The sequence below is a fragment of the Dermacentor silvarum genome, chromosome 2 (assembly GCF_013339745.2).
Source record: "Dermacentor silvarum isolate Dsil-2018 chromosome 2, BIME_Dsil_1.4, whole genome shotgun sequence".
Classification (NCBI taxonomy): domain Eukaryota; kingdom Metazoa; phylum Arthropoda; class Arachnida; order Ixodida; family Ixodidae; genus Dermacentor; species Dermacentor silvarum.
Genome location: NC_051155.1, coordinates 93,012,241 through 93,022,827, shown reverse-complemented (window position 1 = coordinate 93,022,827; position 10,587 = coordinate 93,012,241). Strand labels below are relative to the sequence as shown.

At 41.6% G+C, this 10,587-nt stretch overlaps 1 long non-coding RNA gene across 1 annotated transcript; it reads right to left on the bottom strand.

The window, feature by feature from the left end:
• Window positions 1-5,810: 5,810 nt before the first annotated feature.
• LOC125943647 (uncharacterized) lies at window positions 5,811-8,820 on the bottom strand. The gene is made up of 3 exons (XR_007465816.1): window positions 8,601-8,820; window positions 6,933-6,974; window positions 5,811-6,099 (listed from the first exon to the last, which is right to left on the bottom strand). It is a non-coding gene; the product is annotated as an uncharacterized LOC125943647 (long non-coding RNA).
• Window positions 8,821-10,587: the final 1,767 nt, after the last annotated feature.

The window sequence follows — 10,587 nt, the reverse complement described above, 5'->3', positions numbered from 1 at the left end:
ACTGATGTTCTGTACATCCTGTCTCGGCTTCGCGCTATTGGCTAGTAGCTCATAGCACTTTCGGGCGACGAGCGACGAATTCTATATTTCCAGAACCAAGCGATCTGTTCGCGCGACGGCCCGTCTCGTCGCTCGAAGCTGTCGATCGTCGCCGTCGCGCACGAATTAAATCGCTCGCATGCGGTTTGGGCTTTACCTTGCAAAACATTTCTTCAAGGCGCACCTGTGCGCGCTTCGAATGAGTAGCGCTGTAAAATTTACGTACATGGCATTTAATATAGTTGCTAAACACGGATTCCCTTTGCCCTGTGTCGTGTACAGTGCGCTACATTTACCTGCCTCCTTTTTTTTTGCATTAGCCATACTGTGTAGCACTGCGCGCGTCAGTACCTATACGCGCGTCAGTAAACCTCACGACACATAAATAGAAAAAAAAACAAAAAAAACAGAAGTGCCACTCACCAATTCGAGCATGTTGTACTGGGCTGTGCCCACAGTATGAGCACCAAGCGGCCTGGAATGGTGCAGCAGGTACGTTGTTCGCGGAACGGCAAAATCCGTCGCACTCACATTGCGGGGCATTGCAATGGCCTCGCAACACACCTTTCGTGTCCACTGGTGAAAACATATCGCCCTGCTGCGCACGCGAAGGGCGCCGCCAACACAGTTCCAAACTTTGCAACCAGTTTGCACGAAAAGTCCGCAGAACGGGAGCTTCGCCATGGCGCGTCCGCGCGGCTCGGCGGCTCCTCCGATGTCAATCCGAAACTTCTTCTCTCTTGTATATACTTTTTCTTTTCCTTCGCGCGTGGGCAGTGAGTTTGTTTACGGCTCTCCGGCATGCTTCGGCCGCTTCGGCGCATTCCGTCACGTATCGCGCACGAACATCAGTGTGAGGGGCCGTATACGGATAGCGGCCGCGTAACAACGAGCGCATATAGGCAGTAATAGTTGGTTTGGAGGCCGCTTGAACAGTGTCACGTATATCTCCCTTTGTCGGGCTGCCCATAGCCGTTATATTAAGCAGTACGTCGAAGGGTGCCGTTTCTAGCCAGGCTATTATCCAGGACCGGACTAAGCGTGTACCAGCCTTCTCCTCTAGCCCTTACAAAAAAATTGTTGAAAAGTTGTTGAAAAGTCATTGGTCAATGTCAACAAATAGCATTGAAAGCACATTGAGGCTTTGTTGAAACATTATTGAGGAAATTGTTGACTGGTGTTGAAAATTGGCCCGCGACATTTTGTTGAAACATCATTGGATCGTTTCAATTTGAGAAGTCATTGATGGATAGTTGAAACCATGTTGAATTCCAATATTGAAAGCACATTGAAGAACTGTTGAATATGTGTTGAATGTCAATATTGACAACCTGTTGAGAGATTGTTGAAATATGTTGAATGCCAATATTGAAACCCCATTGACATAATGTTGGAACTGTGTTGAATGTCATTATTGAAACCCAATTGAAATATTATTGGAGCAGTATTGAATGTCAATATCGAAACCCCATTGAAATATTATTGGGGCAGTATTGAATATCAATATTGAAAACCCATTGAGATATTATTAAAGCATTGTTGAACATCAATATTGAAACCCCATTGAAGTATTATTGGATGAGCGTTAAACGTCAATATTGCTTGATGGAGGCAAAAGGTGCTACATATCAGAAACAGGACACAAGAGGAAGAACACAGACAACACACACGTTAAGCACCAAACGTGTGTTGTCTGTGTTCTTCCTCTTGTGTCCTGTTTCTGATGCACTACGCCTTTTGCCTCCATTATACCAACAAGCCCAACTTGCAATGTTAGCCAATAGTGCAACACCATTTAAATATTATTGGAGCAGTGTTGAACGTCACTATTGAAATCACTTGAGAGCCCACTGAAATATGCTGTTTGGTGAAGTGTTGAAAACTGCACTAGACTTTTCTTTAAATACCGCTGAGCTACGTTGAGTCTCGTAGCATTACCAGTGATGCCATCCATATTGATGTGGTCCTTGCATACTAGAGGACAGGGGCAAACTTAAATGCAGGCACTTCTGTATTGCAGACCTGGGTCACCCAGGGATCAAAACCACTTTTAGATATAGCCTGTAATAAAACATATTATAGAGCTGCTAGCAGAGCCATTAGGCCAGTTTTTGAGTTGGCTTAACACACAAAATCAATACTCCTTCACGAAATCAACAGCTCAAAATTGATGTGGACAAAAAGCATTTGTTTCTAGATGAATTGTTTATTGAAGCCAAACATTTGTTAACTGTACAGCCACTGTGCCTTGAGATCAAAAAATTCCTAACACAATCTACAAACTGCCAGATACAATAACGAAATTGAATACTGAGAGATGTAAAGTTTGCGTGGCCCTAAAGTAAAACATTTCTCAAAATTGAAATAAATAGAAAATAAATATTATACAAGCATTACAGTAAATACCATTTAAAATGTACTTGATTTCTCTATTTGGTAGCCAGTAGCTTAATAATCATGGATACCAAGAGAAGGGAAGCGCAGTCGAGGACGGCAGAAAGTCAGGTGGGATGATGAGGTTAGGAAATTCGCAGGCGCAAGTTGGAATACGCTAGCGCAAGTCAGGGGTAATTGGAGAACGCAGGGAGAGGCCTTCGTCCTGCAGTGGACATAAATATACGCTGATGATGATGATGATGAAGCTTAATCATGGCACAATTTGCATGAGCCCACTGAGACTCTTATTTATTGGTTAAATGGTGTGCCCATTTTACTAAACGTTATCTACCTCTGAAACGACATGGTAATTACAATAACGTGTGCCATGGCAGCAGTTTATTGTGCTGCATTGCTTGTTGCACGATCCAGTTGCGTTTTCTGCCATGATTACTAGGTTCCTGGGCAGGTCATTAGATACCAAGCGATTTATTCACTTTGACTACTTAAGATTTTCATCTGATACACAGTGGCCATTAGTTACCTGCTGGAAGACTTAAATGGAACTGGCATGAGGAAATTTTTTTTTAATTTTTGAGTGCCGCAAACAAGTTCGAGTGAAAGAATTTGCAAGAAATCAGGTTAATGTGTACATGAAACAAAGCACATCGCTGCCTTGCCCGAGAACTGTTGTTGCACTCTGAATTTAAGCAAGCTTTTACCACTTACTTCTTACTATTTTGAAATAGCAAAATCAACCATTACTACAAACAAATCTTAATATGTAGTTTTTCTTAAACAGAACCACTCTGACAATAGCACACATTCCACTTTATGGTGTACGTATGAAACCTAATTTTCTATAAAATTTCTCACTGGGCCTACTTTTACTTTATCAAACTTGAAATGGTGTGCCGTCATGGAACAGTCTTGGCATGAAATGACCCGAGATACCTATGAAATAAAATAGTCAAGAAACACTATCTTTTGTAGAAATATATTAAAGATTTACGTAAAAATGTACTAAAATACAAAGCGCAACACTTGTGCAATTAATTATTATTCACAACACAGTACTTGTGTCTCAACCATCCAACCTGGGCTTTTCAGGTGACTAGAAACATAGTAAAAAAATGTTGAGGGGTGCAAGTGCACAACACTTGAACTGTCCACAGACTTGAGCTCTTCTGGACACTTCAGGTCCCTTGCGAGAAGTGAGGCCAGAGTGTTCTTAATGTAGGCCATGTTTGTCCCAGGAAACTTGCGACAGGTAAAGCCTGTAAAAAAAGTAAAAACGGCATGACGTTAAAGATCAATGTTCCACATGCAAAAGTGCGACATACAGTACGCCCTGTTATAATGAAACTCTTTCATTTGTTTTGTTTATTCCAAGTTTTCACGAGTCCAATTCTAGAGAATGACCAGCTTTCAAAGTGGAGTGGCACCGGAGGACTCCACTTAGTGCAATATGCAGAAGGCAAACAGGAAAAGCCCACTGTGGCAGAAAAACTTCATAAATATCCTTGGTGTGAAAATGTGAACGTTGCTTGTTAGGAACAAAATGGCGGAAAAAAGACGTCATGCTGTTGGTGAAAAAACTTAGATAGACTACTGGCAACTAAAATTAGTTCTCTCAACAACCATAATCAAAATGTGCAGCACTTTATTGCACTTTTCCTTGCAGGAGTTGCTCCAAATACGGTTATGCGGCCAGAATTGAGTGTGGTATATCTGAATTTGTTTTACGAGCTCATATGCTACTGGAGTGCACTTCTCGCATCGTGATGACCATTATTAAGCCTCTCTATTTGAAACAAAATACTGCTTATAACGAGAATTTACTGCAGTTGAACGCCGACCTGGTGAAACTAACACAAATAAATGCGAAGAAGAAATACGAACAAATGCTCAGTCTTACAAGAGAAATATGCAAGTGGACTGGCTCTGCTAATCCTTTGAGAGTCACTGCCATGCATGTAGAGTGGTGGAAACAAATCGTGTGGTCACGACCATAAATATGAGGCGGCGAAAGAACATATAAATAAGCATACCTTTTAAGAATGAAGTGTCCCCAAGCATCACATTACAGATTCTGTAACCTTCTGTGACTTCTACAAAAATCCTGATTGTGCTGTTGCCCCTTGGCTTCTTCCAAAACTGATCTTTCTCTTTATTCTATGGTGCCCATCACTGCAGTAGTTTGGGAGTATTCACCTAGTTTAATGTTTTGTGAGTGTTATTACATTTAAAAAATGTGATTATGCTAGTTTGCCCTGCATGCTACAATAAACATGGTGTAAAACAGCGGACACTAAGAAACCTTTGTCACTTTGTGACCTAAAAAATTATTTACCCATTTTTTTTCTCGAAAGGTCACTCTGAGGAACAATCCAGAATAAAAATATAACGCTTAAATTGGGGGACGTTTGCCAGAAAATATGTGATCCTCAAAGGGTTAAACATGAACACCTACAAAGCTCATTCAATCGTTGATTAATTTAAACCCATAGCACTTGAGCACTGGTTTATAATAACGCTGAAAACAGGCAAGGGCGTCCTTGAAGTAAGAAAGCAGCAGACATTTCCAACAATTTCAGAGTGGGAGCTGTGGACATGCCTCATGTTCTGTAAGAAGCTTTAATAGTAGCTGCCAAGGGCCTATTGTGTACTGATCATTTTATGGGAACGTGAGGAAAAGTCAAATAAATACCTCTGTTTTTTCCACATCCTAGAATACAATTTGATAAATTGGATCTTAATTGGTTGAGTGCCTAGAATGAATGAACATTGCTAAACATAGCAATGTTGACAACGAAGTTCGCAACTGTTCCTATTGTTGCTTTGATCGAAACAACCAAACAATTATGCCCCGTAACTTAAGCTCCCTCTGCTTAAAGGCTACTGTCTGCCACCACATGGACCTCCTTCAAGACAGGAGCAACTTTAATTCAATGTGGTCTGTTGAAATAGGTGAAACCACTATGTTTTGCGTTACAGAATATGGAGGGCCATTTTGATTGCTGAAATTTGGTGGAAGTGCTGTCCCTCGAGTTGAGCAGTAACTGCACTTGAGCATAGCTTCTCCACAATTCCTATATTATAACAACACTTTCAGGCTATTTAAGCACACCCGCTATAGCACCAGATTCGTAGCAAGCTTCACAGATTGGTACTACAGATTGGTAGTTGCTTCATTGCAACTGTTCATTGCAATGACAGTCAAGTAGTGCAACTAATGCGCAAATACACCTAACTTTGTCAGTTGGAGCCACCAATCACTTCTGGCGGTTAAGGCTGCTTTTAAAATTTAGCACTTTAGTATGGAGGTGTTAGAGACTTGAGATCAAATGAACATTCATTCCAAATAGTAGGCTATTGTAGCACGTAGTTGCAGACACAGGCTACTTGAAAGTCATTTGTTGTGCTAATAGCAAGCTGGTAATTCCAAGTACAAAATGTGAATGCAAAAATGCAATGGGAAAAAGGATGTACGGTACTTGCCTATAACAGCGTTGACCCTGATAAGGCCAAGAGCCTCTTTTTGCCTATTAGTGGTGTTGTTCCCGAGAAGTGAGTGGCCCATGAGGTTCTCTGTGAACACATGGTGAATCAAGGCCCTTGCAAAGTTGCCTGGTCCACCATGGCAAGCTGTGCCAGGATCATCTGAATGAGCACTTCTCCAACCTATGTGAAACGGCACGTTTAGGTAAATATTAGTGAGGTAGTTTAAGCATTTTAAGCACATTTACACAACAGCCACACTCCGCATAAATCACAGAAATTGTCACATAAATCACATAAATCACAGGCCTAAAATGTCAACTAATGTCACTAATAAAAACAACTAAAATTAATGTCATAGCTTATGCTGTTAGGATGCCATGTGCTTCCGAAAAACAAGGATTCACCCAGTACAAAATAAAATAGTAAGTAAACCAAATCATTGAAAACTTTAATGCAAGTAGCATATTTAGGATACTTCACATTGTTTCGGGTGTCTGTCTTTAACTATTTTCCGGCCAATTTGTGTCACTTGGTGGTCAATGGCCTAATGGGTAGGGCTGCTATGTAGACGGGAAGTGGGTTAATAACCATCTGATGGACCTGCTTGGATCTCTGGGTATGTGACTCAGAGTATGTGCCACTCTTCAATGAACCTCTTTCACGCCATCGTGGGCAACTGCTGCTTGTGTTGGCAAGCAGCAGTAGCAGCTCAAACAGGAAGATAACTGTCGACGTTAATGCGATTACCACTACACATCAGATTCGCTTGCTGTGTCCCAGACCTACTCAGCTGAATGTGTACATAAGACACAAAGACAGGGTGTGCCAACTGCCTACCTCATCAAATAAATGAATCAACTCGCAAGTCAAACGCTATGCAAAATCGCAAAGGAGACACTTAATGCTACCATTTTTACTAAATCTTAAGGAGAATACCTCCCGGCAATACATTCTCCTGGCGACAGTGCATTTGATCATGGTGACGCTAGACGATGAATGGCCAAAGAATTCACCTTTCGCATTCCGGCTGTGGCGTCTCCAGGCTCATTTTGATTCTGAAAACAGATGTCAGTATTAAAATGTGACGTCACGATAACTCAAAAGCAACAATCAAAACATCTACATGGACGATTAGGCCGACATAAATGGATGGATATAAATGACTGATTGAAAACATTAAAGCATGGCTGCTCTTGCCACTGGCAGTGTGAGGTGGGCAAATAATTTATTTTTAATTTCTCTCCTAAATTTTAAAATTATTTTTGCTCATCTACTGCATGAACTGTTGCGGCCACATCTTAAAGGTAGCTCGTTCATATAAAACCATGTGTTGCATTTTTTTACTCCCCATCTAACTGCTGCTACTGCAGTTTGCTTACTCTCTAAGTATTCCACAGAACTGCTCCACCAACAAACCATTGTTCCAAGCTTATGGCAAAGCGTCATTTAGATCACAAGGATACGCTCCCCTTTAACTCTCTCTCCTCTTTAGTTTGTGAATTCAAAGCAAAAATAACTTATTGACATAGCTGTCTGCTTCTATCTCATAAAAAGCCTTGCTAATTTTTGAGATTTGTCGATAACGCTTACATGCCACTGGGAGCACAGTGGGACGACACGGCAAATATGCCCAAGCATCTCGTTCCTTTACTGATTTTCGAACTCGGTTAAATCAATCAGTTACTGAAGGGCCAAAGGCTGAAACTTCACACGATGACATTATTTTGAATGTTTCATCCCACTAAAGCAGAACATAGAATCCCACAGAATCTGCCTTTTCCGTGAATATAGAGCGCCTACGCGAAGGCGTTAGCGCGAAGTACTCGATGGCGTCGAAGGGAGATAATGGTTAAAAAAAAAGTTCACCGCGCGCGTACCGGCGGAAGACAAACCACACATAACCTGATGATTTCACAGCATTCACTGGCATCAGCCCTTTTTTATCTCACCTATCACATAGAATCACATATACGCCATTGCAAATCTTTGTTATTATCGCGCCACAGCGCGTGTCTACCGCACGGCGTGTCAGCGGACTCTGGGCACTCGTTCCTGAAGCGAACAGCGTAGCAGAATACATTAGAACGGCAAAACGCCCCGCGCATATTTTCGCCGATCCCGACACGCCATGTAGTAGATGCACGTCAATGGACGGCGTTGCGCGAACGAAATATACTTGATTACAGTACAGTTCGGATTATTTCACGTCGCATTGTTTCCACGAAAAGGGCAAAGCACGAGCGCTCATTAATAAGGCTAATTTCAATCGGTGCTGGAACACCGTACCAAACATCGTGGCGCGCACAACATGCCCTGTTTTAGCTGGCTCCACATAGCTGCCCACCAAAACGGCAGAGCACGAGCGCTCATTAATAAGGCTAATTTCAATCGGTGCTGGAACACCGTACCAAAAATCGTGGCGCGCACAACATGCCCCGTTTTAGCTGGATCCACATAGCTGCTTTACGTCGCCGCAAGCGCGCTGTGAAGTTAAATCAGGACAAAACTTCATGCTCAATATCACAAATCTAGTGCTGCACAACCAATTCTCGCAACGGAAGGATAGTACTAGTAATGAAAACGAGCACAGAGGCGCGTGGAAGACACGCACGGGCTCTGTACGCACTTTTGCTGATAGCGTCGCAAAGAACGAGCAAGTGGAATTCGAAACACTCACTCACCTTCGATGTGGCTGAGTCGGAGGCGATCATGGTGATCTTCGAGGCAACGTGTAGCCCATAACGAGCGAGCAACAAGTTGGAATATACCAAAGATGTCACAGCGAGGCAAAGGGCACAGAAAACGCAGCAAACTCATCACGCAACCCGCACACATACGCCGCACGCACAAAGTTCCGGAATGCGCCAAAGAGTCAACAGCGCAAGCGCGCATTCACACAAAAACGCGCATACAAATCCACGCTTTCATAGATATGAATTGCCATATTTATTAACAAATCTTGTAATATAATGATATTTTTTAACAATTTCTGTGGTTTGCAAGAGTGTGAAAGTTTTATGCTTCGCTTCCTTGAGGAACTATTTTCTTTATCGCGGTAACGCAGTGCGCCGGCCGGTCACGCACGGAGCGCGCGGGAAATAGTGCAAAATTCAAACGTCGCAAATGTCGCGCCCTGTGTGCGCGCACAGTTTTAATCGTTTCTATTAAAAAGAAATATTTATTTTAATACGTGAAGCAACCGGCGCAAAATGAACTACGGACCAGTAACGTACACAATTGTCGCTGTTCGTGCTTGTTAGTTTGACATCATGACGAACGGTAGACAGCATGCCGTCCCATTGATTAAACATTTGTACCTGTGCTTCTGCGCTACGATTTGCCACCGGCAAAGTATAACAGCGTAGATTGTGCGTGGTGGCCAAGCAGTTTCCCAGCACACTGGCCAGCACCCGTCTCTACGTGTTACAGAATAGACCTAGGCTTTCATGTAAAATATGGACACCACGTCGCAGAGATCACCCAAACTTGTTTCATTCTATTGTGCGCTAAGGGCTAACAACTAAACGAAACGCACTCTTTAAAAAACATATTCATTTATTATGCTTACATACTACTTTTCCCACCATCTTGCCCATATTTAACATGGAGGCAATGCCGTTTTCTGACACAGACAGGGCACTGGCCACTTACAATAGAAGCCGATGGGAATCCAGGAGGTGCCCAATCATCGGTCATTGGTCACTGCTTGTTGGGACGTTTGTCTTGTGCTCCAATTTTGTATATATATATATATATATATATATATATATATATATACAGGGTGGTCATTTTTAAGTCTTACTGAATTTTTAGAAATCGCCTGTGGCAGGTAGCATAATTCATATCATTGAGCTGGGTTAATCGATGAGGCGGACATTGGTAGCACGAGCAATCGAAACATAGATTCAACTAATTAACAAGAAATCACTAATTAGCTTCTTATTTTATTACTTTACGACACATATTGCGATTTACGAATTTGAGCCGGTGAGCTTGTCAGGCGTATCCACTTGGAATGAATTTCCAGAATGACACCAGTTTGGAGATATGCGCCATCAAACTCGCCGTAAAAATGCACTGTTGTTACACTTACTTTGTTACCAAAATGCTGTTTTATACATTGAAGCACAACAGTAACTAAAACGCCCATGTATTTCGTCCCACACTTTGGGCAATAATATCTCGAAACTGGTGTTATCCTGGAAATTCATTTTAGGTGGATGCGTCTTGCAAACTCACCGGCTACAATTCATATATTGCAATATGTGTCGTAAAATAATTAACTAAGAAGTTCATTAGTCAATTTTTGTTAATTATTAGAATATTAGTTTCAATTTCTTGTGTTACTAATGTCCGTTTCTTCGAATAACCAAGCTAAGCGATAAGAATTATGCTACCTGCTACAAGCGATTTTTAAAAATTTTCGTAAAGCCTATAATTTTGAACACCCAGTATATACAGGGTGTCCCAACTTTCTTGCACCGACACTTAAATATATGCAAATGCCACGTAGCTGGACAGAACCAAGGTAATGTTGTTTGCCGTCGCTTACAGATACTCAATTTTTTGCATTAGATAAATAATTAGATAATCATTATAATTAATAATTATTAATCAATTAATAATAAATAATTAGCTTCTCAGATATTATATTTAGATGAAAAGTGT